Source organism: Petaurus breviceps, unplaced genomic scaffold (assembly GCF_028583685.1).
Source record: "Petaurus breviceps papuanus isolate PSGF00001 unplaced genomic scaffold, PetGlider_PUasm1.0 186, whole genome shotgun sequence".
In the NCBI taxonomy this organism is placed as follows: domain Eukaryota; kingdom Metazoa; phylum Chordata; class Mammalia; order Diprotodontia; family Petauridae; genus Petaurus; species Petaurus breviceps.
This window is the reverse complement of record NW_027185798.1, coordinates 37,499,555-37,518,051: the sequence shown is the minus strand read 5'-3', so window position 1 is coordinate 37,518,051 and position 18,497 is coordinate 37,499,555. Positions and strand designations below refer to the sequence as shown.

The window sequence follows — 18,497 nt, the reverse complement described above, 5'->3', positions numbered from 1 at the left end:
AGGTAGTCCAATGTAATTTCTAAAATCACTGCCACATAATAACAACAGGAAAAAATGCAGAGGTCCTTACAACCCTGTGAGATGGAGCACAGAAGCTTTGTTATCTCTGTTTTGCAGATGAGGAAAGTGAATATCACTTTAATCCCAAAGCTCATTAGGATTAATCTCATCTCCTTATTGGTGGAAATTGATGTCCCATGCCTACTTGATGGGTGGGACAGACTTGGTAAGTCAAGTAGGAAAGAGTTCCATACCAATGGGCATATGTATATCTATATATACACACATGTATATGCACACGGATGTGTGTGTATATATGTGTGTGCATGCATGTGCATGTGGATATACATACACATATACATACATACAAAATATATATCATATATATGATGTATATCATGATACAATACACACACACATAACCTGCTATGTACTGGGCACTGTGTTAAGCACTTTTTACATATATTGTCTCATTTGATTTCTCTTTCTGAAGGTTTTCAAGAAAAGGCTAAATCAAGCAGAAATGGAAACCTAGTGGAGACAACTGGCAGAGGCCCCCAGCAAAGAGCAGAAGTTAATAGCAGAAAGTCACAGTATGGCGACATCAGAGGCTCTGCCCCAAAGGAGGTATGAGTGGCCCCAAGATTCTATGAGTTTTCTGGCCAAACTTGTCCCCTGTGTGTTGCTGTTCAGTCGCTTTTTCAGTTGTGTCTGACCCTTTGTGACCTCATACAGGTTTTTCTCGGTGAAGACACTGGAGTGGTTTGCCATTTCCTTCTCTGGCTCACTTTACAGTTGAGGAAACTGAGGCAAATGGGGTAAGTGACTTAATCAGGGTCACTAGGGCCAGATTTGAACTTAGGAAGATGAGTCTTCCTGACTCCAGTCCTGGCTCTCTGTGCACTATGGCTCCACCTAGCTGCTCTCAAAGAGACACCCCTTTTCCATAATGGGCTTTTAGAACCTAGGCTAGAGCCACACCATTATGAGACATTAGAAGAGAAGGTCAGTGAAATTTGTCAATGTCCTCCATAAAGCTTCCATGATTCAGAACTGACTATGAGGATTCAGATGAGGACTGACTGGGGCAGAATGTATTGAGACTACCATCCTTTCATTCTGGACACCGTCTCTGTCACCTTAGCCCAAGTATCCATGATGGCTGCTTTGTTACACTGTTGATTGACATTAAGCCTGCAAATCCACTTTTCTTCATTTTATTCTAACTGCTATCTAGCCATGCTTGGCCCATCATGCAATTCTGCAGTTATTTGCCTTGCCTCCAGTATTATCCTATATGTTATCCCAATTTGGAGACATAACCTCAAACTCAAATGAAATGGGTCTATTGACTTAGGATCATGAGTTTGGGACATTTGGTTAGAGGACTTTGTCAAGGGCTTAATTTCATATTCTACAATAGTACACTAATTCTACAATATTCCACTTTTTAACATTCTAAAATAGCTAATGGGATTAGAGAATCAGAGTTCAAAGGAACCTTAGAGGCAATAAAATCCAACCCCCTTATTTTATCAATGAGGAAACTAAGATAATAAGTGACCTTTTCAGAGTCAATGAATCAACAAACATTTTTTTAAGCACCTACTATGTGTCCGGCATTATACTAAGTGCTGGGCTTACTAAAAGAGACAAAAGATAGTTCCTGTCTTCAAAGATCCCAATCTAATGGGAGAGACAGCATGCAAACACATACCTTTACAGGACAATAAGAAATAATTCATAGAAGGATGATATTAGAGGAAAGAGGCATCCTGTCAAAGATGGGATTTTAGTTGGGGCTCACAGGAAGTTGGAGAGACTGAGCTGAGGAGGAAAGCATTCCAGGTCTGGAGATAGCCAGAGAAAATGTCTAGAGCTGAGAGAGTGTCTTGTTCTTGGAAGTGGAACACCCAAGAGTCCGGGGTCACTGGATGGAAGAGTATGTAATGGGGAGTAAGGTAGAAGACTGGAAAGGCAGGATGAGGCAAGGTTATGAAGGGCATTAAATGCCAAACAGAACATTTCTATAGTTGATCCTGTAGGCAATAAAGAACATGAATAGGAGGTGACATGATCAAACCTGTGCTTCAGAAAATCACTTTGGTGGCTGAATGGAAGATGGATCAGAGTGGGGAGAGCCTTTAGGGTCACACAAATGAGAGGTGTCTGAGGCAAGATTTAAACAGAGGGGGGCAGCTAGGTGGCACAATGAATAGAGCGCTGGCCCTGGAGTCAGGAGGACGTGAGTTCAAATCCGGCCTCAGACACTTAACACTTACTAACCGTGTGACCTTGAGCAAGTCAGAGAGAGAGAGAGAGCTGTTAAGTGTCTTTCCTAGGGTCACATGGCTAGTAAATGTATGAGGCAGTATTTGAATTCAAGTCTTCCTGACCTCAGGCACAGTACTCTATATATTGAGATCCAGGTGCTAATGCAAACATTTTCTTGATCTACCAACTGGAAAGCCGTGGTACAAAAGGACAGCACCACTTTATACTATAAATTTGCTTATAAATATTTTACTGAAGAGGGTAATGGAAAATTATGGCAAGTAGCACCTAATAAAATAGGTGGAAATAGGAGAAATCAGTGGAGAATAAGAACTACTTAAAGAAATCTTAGCAAGGCACCTAAGAAAGCCATTCCATGGGCATTTAAGAATACAAATCAAAGGAAGTTGATAAATAGAAAAGAGTTTCATAATTTTTTTTAACTGGAAGTAGAAGAGTAGAGAGAAATAGAGACTATATTTTGTCTCTTACATCATGGTGCCAGATTTTGCTCACTTAACCTCTCTCTCTCTCTGCCTCAGTTTCCTTATCTGAAAAATAAGGGGTTTGTACTTGATGACTCTTAAAAAGTCCCTTATGACCCTCAATTTTATTTTCAACAAAGCCAGAATATCTATAGAAGAAGCAGATGAATAGAAGGATGGCTTCTAAGTTCTCCTTTTGAAAGATGAATAAAGAAGTTGTTAGAGTTGATTTGATGTATGCAAAAATACCATTTTGTGGGGCATTTGGTCATCTTGTTTTTCAGGGTTCATGATAAACATAAGCAGACCATTCATTCATTTGACAAAAATTTTCCCAGCTCCTACTAAGCACTAAGAGATAGAAATGGCTTTAAGGTGAACAAAGGTGGTATAAATAGCTGCATTAACCTCAGTGTACATAGAAAAGGTCTGTGCTGGTGTTAATCAAATGTGGGTGTTGAAGGATTAATTTACAAGGTATCAGAAGGAGGAAAAGATATGGAAAAAATCTTGACTCTTATCAGTACCCAAATTTTAAAATGGCAACTGAGAGAACATCAATTACTGATCTATATGCCTACTTTCTCATCTTTACAAAAATATTTATGAGAATAAACTAGATATGTAGCAAAGTGATTTTCAGTAAGTGTTAGCAGGCAGCAGCTTTTGTAAATAATATTCCACAGCAGACCACATCTCTACTTTCATATAACTCATGAGAAGATGCAGAGACTACAAGAACCCCTTGTGCTTATGTTTATTATGGAAATGCATTCGATTCCATAAAGCATAAAGGCACCATAAATGTTCTCTTCTAATAATGTGTCTTCTATCCATCCATCAAATAACACAAGATTCCTTGAAAGCCATTAACATTAAGAGAGGCACAAAAAGAAGGGATGTATGATTACCAAAGGTGTTCACATTGCCATTGAGTGGACCAAGTATAGAGCCCAGGTTGAAGATGTTTTCGCTACAGAAGCTCCTGTTTGCATAGCACTTTATGCTGGTTGTATCCAGCCCTGGAACATTGCATGAACTCCAAGAGATCTTTAGCGACTCAGGAGAGTTTGGCCTACCTATCTACTAGGCAGATGAAGAATGACATGTTCAAATTTTGACATGTACTTAGGTGCAACAATTTATAGAACTCATCCATCAGAATGTTTCTATCTTAGACAGGCAGTATAATTAGACAACAGTCGAAGACCAGGACTAAACAGAAGGAAGAGAATGGGCTAAATTGCCTTTGGGAAATTACAAAACTCCTTTAATAACCCTAATTTTTTGGCCAGAAACAAAGGCTCATTTCTAAAATGTCATTATCTACCAGTGGTATAATACAACTGTGATTCGTAGAATGCTATAGTTTCTGAAAAAAGAAAAGTTGTTTTCATTGCATTGACAATGGAGAGTAAGATGGTGGGCAAATGTAACAAATAAGGAACCATGAGGAAGGACCAGAATGAAGATTTATCCTCCAAGAAATATAAAATTGAAAAGGAAGATGGGATGGCCACATAGAGAGACTGATAACAGGTAAACAGCACATGAGCTCCATTGGTAAGTACTTTGTTAAGAGAAATTGAGGCAGACCTCCAGCATGTGAGGTGGACTTCTGATGTCTAATTTGTGGGAGGATGTGTATAAGAGTCATGCAAGATGGACAGGCATGAACTGGTCTTGAACTGCTTCATTGGAAGGAATACCCCTGTTGATAGGATCACAGAACCAGTTTGTTATTTGTATGCCAAAATTCTTATTTAAAAAAAATGCATTGAGAAGGATTCCTGGCTTTATAAAGAGAATATGTGAATGCCTTAGGAATGAACCTTTCTCATATATTTAAAATACAATTTGGTTGACAGAAATATCGTTTTGGTTTAATTTTCTTATAACCCTTGTGAACAGTCTACCTCTAGTATAGTCCTTTTTTTTTTTCTAATGAAACCTGCCCCAAATAGCAAAAGGGATTGTGTTAAGGTTTTTCTTCATGGAATCTCCTAAAGAGGTAGTTAGTATGCATAAGTAGACTGAGGGTGTGTCCCAGAGCCAGGCCATCCAGGGCTCAAGACCCACCTCTGACATACACTGGTTGGGCAACCCTTGGCAGGTCATTTAATCTTAGTACTCTAGACAACTCTCTGAGACTATAAATTGCAGAAAAGGTGCTGACTTGCTTTGGGAGGGAGTTTCCTCACCTGGGAGTTCACTACACAGTGAAACTCAGGTCCAGTCTCTCCCTTATTCTCAGAGTCCATCTAGTCTAACCCATATGGGAGAAATGAATCTCCTCTAACATGTACTTGCCAAGTGGTCATCCAAGCTTGACGTAAAGTCTTCATCCACGTGGCCATGATCCGCTACTTCCTGAGGCAACTTCTTCTACCCTTGGATGGGTCTGAATGTTAGGAAGTTTGTCCTGCCATGAAGCCCAAATCTGACTCTTTATAACTTCTATCTATTACTCCTGGTTTTGCCCAATGGGGACAAATAAAAAAAAGTTGAATCCTTCTTGCTCATGATAAGGCTTTAAATATTTGAAGAGAGCTGTCTCTAAACTTCTCTAGTGACTTGAAGGTAATTTCATATGACAAGTTCTCAAGGTCCTATACCATGCTGGTGGGCCTCCTTCGGACATATTCCAGCTTTCGCTGTGCTTTCTAAAATGGGATTCTCAGAACAGATGCAGTTTGACCAGGGCAAAGTACAGCAAGATTCTTATCTCCTTCTTGGCAGCTTTGAACCTCTTAATGAAACTCAAGATTCCATTAGCTTGTACGGGTGCCACATCACAGTGCTGACTCATGGTGAGCTTACAGGTCACTAAATACCCCAGATTTCTGTTAGAGAAATTTCTCCCTCACTATGGCTCCCCTTCTTGTATGTGTGGAATTGATTTTGCTTTAACCTAGCTCCACATTAAATTTCATTTAGATTAAGTCCAATGTTCTAGCCTGTGAAGCAGAACCTAGAGTTTCTTCTCTCAGGCGGAAGAGTAATGACTCAAGGAATTGTAAGTGGGGTGTGATTGCTTGCCTTGGGGCCCACCAGCATACTCATAGTAACTTGATCTTCTGGGGGATGGGCATCTGAGGGCACTGACCAGGGACCTTCATATTTGTGCTTTTACATAGATCTTTTCAGTCATTTTATTTCCTTCCCTCCCCCCACCCCCCATTTCCTCATTGGGATTGTTGGTCTTTGTGTGAAAATTTTATTCTTGAGAATTTCCCATCACTCCTGGGCTAACTTCTTTTGTCAGATTTTCATTAGTGGTATCCCACCTATTTGTCTTGTAAACCCTCAGATAATTGCTCTCCACATATCCAGGGTGCATGTCACCCTATGCCTGGCTTTCCTCTCCTCCACAAATTTTATGAGGGTGTGGTCCCTGCCTTCCAACATTCTAATAATTTCTCTCCCTGTTAGTGAAAAATGGATCTAGAATAGAATTTCCATTTGTAGATACTTAACTTTGGAAAAATGGAATGATCATTAAAGCAGAGAGAAAGTCCACATTATTGAAGTCCTCTGTCACTTATATGTTATGTCTCAGATTCAGGCTCCCTGAACTCAATTATAACTTCTTTCTGACCCAGTGGTATACTACATATTCTGATGCTTCCAAATTACTTTCAAGAATGGCTGGACAAGTTCACAGATCCACCAACAGTGCATTAATGTGCTTGTTTTCCCAAAGTTCCTCCAGCATTTGTCATTTTCTTATTTTGTAATCTTTTGAGGTGGAACTTCAGAATTGCTTTAATTTGTATTTCTCTAATTATTATAAAAGAAGCTCTTTTGCTTATGACTGTTAGTAGATTGGATTTTTTACTTTGAAAACTGCTTCTTCATATCCTTTGATGATATATCAATTGGGAATGATTCTTATTCTTATAAATTTGAATTAGTTCCTTATTTACCTTAGAAATGGGAACTTTATCAGAGAAAGTTCTTGCAATTATTTTTTCCAGTTTTCTGTTTCCCTCTACTTTTAACTACATTGGTTTTGTTTGTGCAAAAGCTTTTAAATTATCATCCTGACTTTTATTTGTCATGAACTCTTCTCTTAGCCATAGATCAGGAAGGTAATTTCTTTTTTGCTTCTCTAACTTGTTTATAGTGTGACTATACATACACACATGTATGTATGTATATATGTACTTATATATATGTAATTTCTTTTTTGCTTCTCTAACTTGTTTATAGTGTGACTATACATATACACATGTATGTATATATGTACTTATATATATATGTGTATATCTATCTGTCTATCTATCCATCTATCTATATATCTATGTATCTATCTATGTATCTATATATCTATGTATCTATCTATCTATAATCATCTATCTGCCTTATATGTATTTGGAGCTCAGTTTTCCCAGTTTTTTTTTTTGTTGTTGTTGTTAAATAGTGAGTCCTTACCCTGATGGCTGAGATCTTTGGGTTTATTAAGTGCTATGTTACTGGTGTTCACTAGAGTTTGGAATTATTGAACATTAGGCTACTAATTAATTTGCTGTTGCATGTTTCTGTTACACTGATTGATCTGTTTGTTTTTTAATCAGTATCAAATCTAGTCATCTTCCTTGATCTTGGAGTAGTTGTGGAAGAAGTTTGGGCTATGTTGCTTCTTCTTACTTCACCATTGTTGCTAACTTAATAATATGGTTTCCTACCTTTCCCTATCTAAGCAGCCTCTCACTGTATCTCAGTAGAAGCCTGAAATGGTCCCCTGTTAGACCCGGAGACTGATGTTGGCACTGGATCCACAAACCCTTTTGTTCCTGCACTCTAGTGAGAGAGGGAGTAAAGAGAGGGATTCATGGGAATATTCCCACTATAAATTTATGCCTGACTCACAGTATCCAAATGGTTTATAGAAAAGATCCTTTTGAATCAGTGACATGAAGTATGGGTGAGTATGGGGTGGGAGGTTCCTTATAAATACCCCCTTTTAGAGTTCTGACAAAGTTAGGCTCCCAGGAGGAATATCCTGCCTCCATTGTGGAATCCTCCTTCAACAACTGCCCCTCCCTGTTTATTACTTTTGCATATTTGGAGCAGGGCAGCCTGGCTCCAGATCAAAGCCCTGAAGATCTGGATATAACAGTCTGGGAGGGAGGAGGGGGCTGCTTCTGATTAGGGGCTATTGCCTTTGCCAAGAGGAGATGTCCTCTGTCTGTGGACAATTAAGTCATTCTCACGGACCAGCCACATGGGCACAGGAAAAGGTTGGAATGACCTCTTTCTCTCCCCTCTCCCCTCCTCTTGTTCCTCCCTCTGGCTCAGGCCTCTGCAGATTTGGGAAATCCCACAAGGTTCCTGTCTTCCACGAAAGCCTTGAAATCTAGCAGGTGTTGGGTGGCTCTTGAATCAAACCTAGACCAAGCCTGCTTGGCTGGAATTGAATGAGGTACAGCCAAGGGTAGTGGTGGTGCTAGGGGTTTTTTTGACCCCAGGGATAGGCTGGTGGTTGGGGGCATTGCCAAGAGGGCAGGATCCATGTCCAAAGAAGGACAAATGGTGTGGTAAAGGACTTGGAAGCCATCCTGTATAAGGATTCATTGAAGAACCTGAGTCAGGACCTAGAAAATGCCCATAAAATGTGACCTTAGGAATGCTCTGGCCCCCATCTTTCCTTCCAGCTTGCTAATACTTGAAATTCCGCAGTTAGATATTCTTTCCTTTGGTTAAGGTTTTGTCTCTTAGGAAATGCAGTAAATGGGGAGAGGAAAAGAGGGAAGTCGCACATTAAGTCCTATCTATTATTTATATCTTAGTGGAAATAAGTATTAAACCCTTTCCTGAAAGCAGATGTCAATGCTGGGGTTGGGGGTGGGGCAAGAGGAGAAGGGAGGGAGAAATGAAGAAAGCATGGGGACAATGGGTGCTTTGGGAAGGGAAAGATGTGCCACTGTTGAGGAGAAAGGCATAGAAAGGGGGAGATTGTAGAATGTAGAAGACAAATATTAACCACTTTACAGGTGGCATTGCTTAACCCTTTCCAGAGGTCTTGAAATTTTAATAGGAGCCCCTTGAGGACCAAAGGCAGCAAGATCCAAAAGAATAAATCTCTTGGACAGCATTTCCCAAGATGCTTTAGAGATTTATAGAGTGCAATTGCCCAAAGGGCCCTTAGAAATCATCTAATCTCATTCTTCCGTTTTCAAATTTTATTTTTTAAATGTGTTATAAATGTCTGTTGATGGCCTTTATAAAAAAAAAAATCACCGTCACTTCGCAATGATTCTCTGCACCCTCCCCCATCCCACCACCCAATAGAATGCTCCCTTATAACACATAAGTATAATTAGGTCTAATAAATCAACACTTGGCCACATCTGAAAATTTATGCCTCATTCCACACCTACTGTCCACTACTTCTCTGCCAAGATGAAAGAAGCACTGGTTCTCTGAGGTCACCAACAGTCACTGTGTTTACTAGTTCTGAATCGTTTCGATGTTTTATTTTATTGCAGCTACATCATAGTTTTGTAGTAATCATATATTGATCTCCTCCTTGCTCTCATCCTACAATTAAGAGTACTAAATTCTAGCAGGAAGAAGGGGCTTACCCAAGAGCTACCCTGCCAGAAATTCCTCCATTAATGATTCACTCCTTTAGATCTGAAGGGTTTTCTATCTTTGTAGTCCCCTATTGAAATGCAAACACCTCCTTCCCTTCACATTAAGTCATTATCAGCAAACACCTAAGTGGAATTAGTTGGCAGCCATATGAGAGCAAAACTATGGTAATAGAAGTAGAAATAAAAATTATGATAATAACAAGTAGTAATAAATATTATAATAACAGCAATAAAATTATAATAGCAATTTACATTTACACCGGACACCCTTTAAACTACTTTAATGTTTACAAAGCACTTTTTCCCAAAGACTTTTGAGATTTAGGTTAACAAGTATTATAATCCTCATTTTACAAGTGAGAAAACAGGTTTGGAGGTAAAATTATTTATCTACAATCACACATGTAAGCATCAGAGAGGGGATTTGAACTCGTTTCCTATCTATGATTCCAGTGATTTTTGTACAAAAGCATCTGGGAAGCTCTGAGGAAGCAGAAAAAGGGCACTGGGAAAGTGTGGGTTGGCATTAAGGACACACTTTGTCTCTTCATGATTTCACACACTGTGCCCTTCCCTGTCTCCCAACAATGCAAGAGGGTATTTAATTTTTAAAATAATTAATTTTAATCAATTTTTAATTTTTAGCATTCACTTCCATAAGATTTTGAGTTTGGGAATTTCTCCACCATCCTTTCTTCCCCCTTCCCCAAGATGGTGTGCAATCTGATATACACATTAGTCATGATATAAAGAAGAATTAGAACTAATGGGAGGGACCACAAGAAAGAAGAAACAAAATAACAAAATATGCTTCCATCTGCATTCAGATTCCAAAGTTCTTTCTGTTAATGTGTATAGCATCTTCAATCATTAATCTCTTAGAATTGTTTTAGATCCTTGCATTGTTGAGAAGAGCTAAGTCTGTCAAGGTCAGTCATCACACAATGTGCCTGTTACTTGTACCAGGTTCTCCTGGTTCTGCTCATTTCATTCTGTATCAGTTCATATAAGTCTTTCCAGGTTTTTCTGAGGTCCACCTGCTCATAATTTCTTATAGCACAATAGTATTATTTCTCCAATAAGTATTTATCAAGTGTCTACTATGGGGAAGACACTGAGCTAGGCAATAGACACAGTAAAGACCAAAACAGTTCCTGGTCTCAAATAGTTTATATTCTTCCATGGAGATAGAATAATTATACATTGTATATGCCAGGCATGAACACTAACAACTAAGAGGATGCAGAGAGGCTTCCCCAAGGAGATGTCACATTGAGCCTTGAATGAGGTTTCTAAAAGACAGAGGGGAGGACAGAGTATGTTCCAGGGATAAGACAAACCTATGCAAATGCGGGAAGGCATTGAGATGGAGTGTTGAGTAGGAAGGACAACAAAATAGAACAATATAGCTACATTTAGGGCAGCGAGGTGGTGCCATTGTGGTTGGAGTATGGCATTACGTCAGGAAAATTTATTTTCTTGACTTCAAATCTGGCCTCAGATACTTACTAGCTGTGTGATCCTGGGTAAGTCATTTAAACTCTGTTTGTCTCAGTTTCCTTATCTGTAAAAGAACTAGAGAAAGAAATGGCAAATCACTGCAGCATCTTTGCCAAGAAAACCCCAAATGGGATCACGAAGTAGGACACAATTAAAACAAAAAATGAACAACAACAAATGACTAGAATGATATGGTGTGATATGTGTGTGTGCATGCACATGTGTAAAGGGGAAGAATGCAAAATAAGTCTAGAAAGGTAGGTGGGAATTATACAAAGAAGGTCTCTGAAACAATGAGTTTGGATTTTATTCTAGAAGAAATAGAAACCTATATGTATATTTCCCTTTCCTGCCACAGCACCATTTTGTGAAATACAGCCCTGAAGGGCAAAGATATGTCCAGTGTCCTTACAGCACGCCTTGTTAACAAAAGCTTGAATAAAAGGGAGGAGGATAGAGTTGGAGGTGGGAACTTGGGGTGGGAGCAGCATATGGAATTTTTCAATGATTACAGTGGACTGAGAAAAGCAGTGTTCAAGAAGGACCTCCTTTCTACACTGGGATGTAGGCTCTAGGGAGTAGAGGCGGCATTTGTCTAGGAGTGTCTGGATCCAAACACTTTAAGTGGTTGCATGATTTGCCTTCTGTAATAGAGCCTAATTAAATCCTTTGATAGCATAGCCAGTATACTTGTTAAAAGGGAGTTGGTGCCAAGCCTTTGGCTCCCTTGGCAATCTCATTCACTCTCACAGCTTCAAGTACCACCTCTATGCAGATGACTTCCTAATTTTTTATCTCTATATCTGGCTGTACTTCCAAGCTCCATACGCACATTTTTAACTGCCGACAGGGTTTTTCACCTTGGATGACCCCTTGCCAATAATACCACAAATTCACAAATTGAAAACTGCATATTGATTTTCCTCCTAAGCCTGCCTTTCATTCTGATTTTAGGATTTTTGACTGTGGCACCCTGATTCACCACGTCACCCATGTTTTACCCAAAGCCTTTCCTGATTCCTCTGACCCTCTTGGATATTAATGCCTTCCCACAAATAGTTGTTGTTGTTGTTGACTCATTCAGTTGTCTACAACTCTTTGTGACTCCATGACTCTAGTACACCAGGTCCTTTTAAAATATTCTGCTATCTTGTGAAGTCTGTCCAAGTTCATGTTCCTTTCATGACACTATCCATTTAATTCTTTGCCATCCCCTTCTCCTTTTGTCATCAATTTTTCCCAACATTAGAGCCTTTCCCAATGAGTATCATGTATTTATTTTGTCTATATTCTGATATTTAATTGCCAACTGCCTAAGAACAAATCCCTACCCCAACTCTTCCTTTTCATTTTCTCATTCCCATCCTCTTCCACCCTGCTTCTCAAATGTTCCATTTCAACTCTTTTACTGTGCCCTCTGGAACTCTTGTTCCATAACGAATAAATCTTTTCATTTTGAACTCTCCTTCCAACTTCTGGTATTCACATAGACCTGGTTTCCCCTAGATGACATCCTCTTCAGAGTTGCTGCTTCCTTCTCTCATACCCCAAATCACATTGGTCTCAGAGGCAGAGCTGGAATGCTCCTTGCTTTGTGCTGCTATTTCTAGTCTCTCCCTTTGCTGCTATCACTCAGCAACCTCTCCTTTGAAGTGTAATCTAACAGAATTTATCAGCCAATCTAGATTATTATGAATATTTCTTGACAGTTCCCAAGTTATTCTTCCTTCTTTCTCAAGGTATATAGTACTTGGATCACTGTCCTCATCTTCCCAATTTCAGCCTTTATAATAGGGGACTTGAATACCCATCCCTCAAACATCCTAGCCACCCAGTTCTTCAGTATTCTCATATTCTATGACTTCTTTACTTTATCTCAGCCATACACAGAAAAGGCCATGACCCAGATCTCACTATTACTCATAAATTAATTTTCCATAATTAAAAACCCTGACATTTCTTTATCTGTTCATCACCTCCCATCATTCTAAATCTCCCAATGTTTTACTCTCCTACATCCATTTTTTGTCCTCATCATGACTTAGCACAGTGCCTGATAATTAGTAGGTACTTAATAAATGCTTGTTGATTTGATTCAATCACTCCATCTCTCAGCATTTTCTTGAGCCACTACCCATGTGCCCTGACTATACTTGGCTCCTTTTCCAATCCCAACCCAAGTTCAACTCCACTCTGTCATCTACTTCTGAATTGCTCTCGCCCTTGTACTATTGCTACTTAAGAGTTGCCAAACTAATCTTGAATTACACTCATCATTTTCCTTCTCTGCTCCTATTCATGAGCTGCTGACCAGAGCTGAGGGGGTCTACTACAAATGGATTTTATCTAGACTCAAATGGGTCCTTACTCCAGTAAGGAAAATGTGTTGTTCAGTCACTCAGTCATGTCTGACTCCATGGACCATAGCATGCCAGGCCTGTTTAACCTCCACTCTCTTCCAAAGTCTGTCCTGGCTCATATTCCTTGCTTTCATGACACTATCTATCCATCTCATCCTCTGACATCCCCTTTTTCTTTTGCCTTCAATCTTTCCCAACATCAGGTTCTTTTCCAAGGAATCCTGTCTTCTCCTGTACCTAAAGTATTTAAACTTCAGCTTCGGCATTTGTCCTTCTGATGAATAGTCTAAATTAATTTCTTTAAGTCAAATTGCTACTCCCTAATTGATTTTCTATTCCATAGAGAAATGAAAAGGTTATTTCAAACAGAGGTCATTCTCATCTATTATCATTTTAATTCAAATTATTTTTGCAGAATTGAGTAATTAGAAGGGGCTTCAGTGGCATCTATTCAAAATATATCTGAATAAGAATTCCCTCTACAATCCAGATTGTGCTTGAAGATCTTCTGTAAGAGGAAATCTATCACATATAAAGCCACGGTAGCACCATCCAGAGGTTATTTCAAACCTCTACTCTCCTTGAACTTCCCATACTTCTCATTTTCTTAGCTGAGGACCTCTCCAGAGAAGATAGAATAGTAGTAATAGCTAACATTTACTATGTGCCACATTCTGTGCTATACTTATCTCCTTTGATCCTCACAACAAATCTGGGAAATAGGTACTATTACTTTCTCCATTTTACAGATGAGGAAACTGAGGCATGCAGAAATTAGGTGATTTTCTCAAGGTCAAACAACCAGTATGTACTGAGGCTGTATTTGAACTCATATCTTCCTGACTTCCTGACTCAATCCACTGTGTCCATTCAGCTGCAATTTGCTGAGCTGATTTGATGAGGTCTCCCTTTTCTACCTGTATCTTTAGCGTAAAACCCCTTGACTTCATCCCCTTCTTTCTCTCCCTTGATTTCATTTTCTGATAATAAGATGACTTGTCTTGTCAAGGCCATTCCTTCAACATCAAAACAAGCTCCCAGGAGAGGATTTCATATTAGTTATGGTTGCTGAGGAGGTGAGGCCTCAGTATCTGCCCAGGCAGTTGCTTGGTTTTATCTCTAAAGGTTTGCTTCCTTAGAGGATGAATGAAGGGGAATGGGGTGGGGAATGGGTTAGAAGAAGGGTTGGTAGTTTGGGAAGTGCTGTTATCACTGAGAGTTCTTGAGCTTACATGCTTATCAATGGCAATTGGTCAATCAATTAGTCAACCAATTGGTGTTGTTAGTGCCAGGGATGGTGGGCCCCTTCTCCAGGGTTGCTCTACTGGAATAGGGTTTTAAGGGCTAGTCCAGAAGCAGGGCTTGTGGTATGGGAGGATAAGCCCATCCTCTTGGGCTTATGGTTCTAGACCATCTCCACTGTCATCTGGAGGGAGATGATGGTGATATGACCTGCCTAGTATTTTCTGCCTCCTGTTTCTTCCTCAGGGTACCTTATTGCTTTATCTAGGCTGGTTTGATTGCCTTACTAGTGGCAATTGGTACTGGCCTCTTAATTGCCAAGTCTAATAGTCTCTTCAGTACTCATTCTTTTTTACCTCTCTGCAATATTTGAAATTGTTAACCCATTTCTCCTCCTGAATATTTTCTCCTTTCTGTGTTTTTGTGACACCTCTTCCTCCTGGTTTTCTTCCTGCCTGTCTGACTATTCTTTCTCAGTTTCCTTTGTTGAAGCTTCATCCATGTCATGATCTCTAACTGTAAGTGTCCCCCAAAGCTCTGTCCTTGACCCTTTCTCCTCTCACTTGGTGATCTTATTGACTCTTATGGATTCAATGATCATTTCTATGCTAATGATTTATGGATCTATATTATATACAGTCCTAGCCTCTCATCTGAAGTTCAGTCTTGAATCACCAAGAGTCTATTGAACATTTAAAAATATATATACGACCCCCTGGGGACTCAAACAACATATACAAAAAGGAACTCATTATCTTTCTCTCCAAAGCCATCATTTCTCAAACTTCCCTATTACTGCTGAGGGTACCATCCTTGTCTCAGACACTCAGTTTGCAGCATCAGTTTCATCAAATATTACCACTCATCCCATATATTTAATCAGGTACCATAGACCGTGATTTCTACTTCCGTAGAATTTCTCATATATGTCTTTTTCTCTGCATTCAAAATCACCATGCTAGTTCAGGCCCCAACCAGTTCTTCATCTCCCTACCTCATCTCTTTCTACTCCAAATCATTTTCCACACGGCTGGTAGGTGCCACAGTGGACAGAGAACTGGATCTTGAGTCAGGAAGATCTGAGCTCAAATCTAGCCTCAAACACTCATTAGCTGTCTTGACCATGGGCAAGTCACTTAACCTTTGTTTGCCTCAGTTTCTCCCTATGTAAAATGGAGATGATAATAGCACCTACTTCACAGGATTGCTATGAGGATCAAATGAGGTAAGAACTGTAACTCAACACAGTGCCTGGCACATAGTAAGCATTATATAAATGTTGTTGTTATTATTTTTAAGGTATAAGTATAATCATCATTCCCCTCTTCAATATTTATCATTATTAGGTAAAGGATCAAATATAAAGTCCTCTGTTCATTTTTTTTTAAAAGCTCTTGACCCCTTGAACTTGGCCATGAGATTGACAGGGAAGGAAAACCAACAAAATGGGTGAAAAGCGGAGCAAAGACTGGAACAAAAGCAGGAGAAGTATGGAGAAGAGGAGAATTCTGGGTATGTTACTATGATTGAGAAAAAATCCCTACCATTGACCCACCAGCTCCTCTGAAAGGAAAGTCATTCCCCCATCCCCTGTATATACACAAACACTCTACCAGCTTCCAAGCTGACTTTCATTATCTTTGGCAGATCCTGAAATGCTTCAAATCTGTCTCATCCATGACTGTGGTCAGTTGCTATAATGCCAGAGTGTGTGGAGCTGGCTGGCCTGTAGCCTTGCATAGCATGGGCGTTTGGGTTGGTCTCCAGGTTACTGAGCATCTTTTAGCAATAAAAGAGACAATTATCCTGAGGAGCTCAACATCTGTGTCTTAAGTGGGATAGCTAATGTTCCTTTGGGGCTTGTAAATGAAAGTATGCTTTCTGATTGAGGAAGGGCATGGGGCTGATTTTCCCTATGAAGCAGCTTGAGATTCCTTTATAGAGCCGCTTCTCTAACAGTGTGTTTGTGCTTCCAGAAACTAAGGCCACTAGCTTGCACATGCCCAACATTCATGATGTTGATTGTCTCCTGAGCCCAGCAGAAGATGACCAGAATTAACTTGCTTTGGGTTCTTCCTACTAACTTAACTTCTACATGGAGTTCCTGATGGAACCTATGCCAACAGTTTGGGATCCATAGGCTATCTTGGGAGTAAAAAGATTCTGAAGTCCAAGTGTTTGAACCATATCTATTCACTACAAGGAACAGCACAGCTCATTAGGATTGGAATCAAAGAGCTGTATCATTTAAACTGAGGGTTGAAATGTTATCTAAGCCCAGGAGACCTGAATCGGGTTTGCAATTAAAATTTTTAAAAACATTTTTATTGATGTATTTCAATATAACTGGTTTCCTTTGTAATCTGATATATTTTGTTTTATGCACTTGAAAACGTTGTTCTGAGAAGGTTTCATAGGCTTCATGAAATTACTAAAAAAAAGGGTTAAGAACTGGCCAGATGAGGCTATGAGTGAGAGAGAGAGAGACAGACAGACAGACAGAGAGATACATACACACAGACACACACAGAGACAGAGAGATAGAGACAGAGATAGACACACACACACAGAGTTTTGCTCAAGATCACACAACTAGTACAATTCTTAGATTCAATGCTCTTTTGACTATATCATGCAATCTGACCAAAAAGGGACATACTTGATTAAAAAGGAGTTGAGTATTCAGAAAAGGAAAGCTGGGATGATGGTCTTATTCCCTTCTCCTTCCCTACAATTGATTCCATTTGATATTTAGGGTGAGGGTTCCAATCTATGATGTCATTAGTATGAGGAATTCCTGGTATCAATACTCCCTCCACCAATGCAGACCCAGTAACTCTCTTGCATTTATTCACTCCCCTCTGCTCACATCATAACCACCCTAGTTCAGGCCTTAAAGGGGTCACTAGTGGAAAAAGTTTAAGAAGCTCTGGTCTTAACTATCCTTCTAACTTGGCCACTCATGCACAGTCATAATGGAGAATCAGAATGGTGCATCCTCCAGACACCCATATTCCAAGGTGTGGACAAAGTTGCTTCACAATTTCTAGGCCTTTAACATGTGGGATGGTGGGTGGAGCACTGGACTTTAAATTGGGAAGACCTTGGTTCAGAACCTACCTGAGACCTGACTGCTACCTCTTTAACCATTCTGAGACTCAGGTAACTCTCAGAAATTCACCTACTAAATTATGGATAGATGTTTTGATGGAGGAAGTTTCCAAACCTACAAAAATCATAGATCTTGTTTGTCAACATGAGTCACATGGGAAATGGAATCATTTCTTCATGTTTTAAGTCAAGACCATCAAGCAAGCTGCTGGTCCAAGATATGATATATAGTAGGGCTGCCTGATATATATATATATATATATATATATATATATATATATATATATATATATATATATATGTGTGTGTGTGTGTGTGTGTGTGTGCACACACACACACACACGTATACACACAGAGATATATTGTTTTTTTTAACCTAGAGACCTTCTCTTGGTCTCCTTGTCCAAACCAGAGATGAGCCCCTCCCCTTTCATTTGCACTCAACTCTGAAAAAGCTATGGGAACTTTCCCATTCTACAGGAGTATACTCTCTGGATTCTACCAAGATCTTCCCTGGTTGGGATTATGAGGCAAAGAGATCTACATTACCAACCTGCTCTTGTCTATGGTCTGGTTCCTCATCCATACCTGCTTCCCAGTTCCCCAAACTTTGCAAGTTGGCTGTGAAGGATTTTTTGTATTGGACCCTAGTCTCATTTGAGGCCTGGTCTTACCTTACCCATTTGTTTGTGTAGATGAGGACAGAATTGTCAGATAATCCTAAAGGTAGCCTGGAGTCAAATGACACCATAGGAGGACACAGGGAAAAGAGCAGGGAAAGCTTCTCTTCCCTTCTATATTCAGGAAAAATCTACTCACTGACTGTAATGGGAATGCAGATTTGGAAGATCTTCCCTGCCCCTGGGCTGAAGTGCACCTGAGGCCTGGGGTGGGAGGCTTGTTTTTCAGTAGATGCTTCTTGATTG

General features: G+C 39.7%; 1 long non-coding RNA gene across 1 annotated transcript; it reads left to right on the top strand.

Moving 5' to 3' along the window:
* The first annotated feature begins 497 nt into the window (after positions 1-497).
* LOC138162156 (uncharacterized) lies at positions 498-16,741 on the top strand. The gene is made up of 3 exons (XR_011168561.1): positions 498-627; positions 15,852-15,972; positions 16,437-16,741. It is a non-coding gene; the product is annotated as an uncharacterized lncRNA (long non-coding RNA).
* The last annotated feature ends 1,756 nt before the right edge of the window (positions 16,742-18,497 follow it).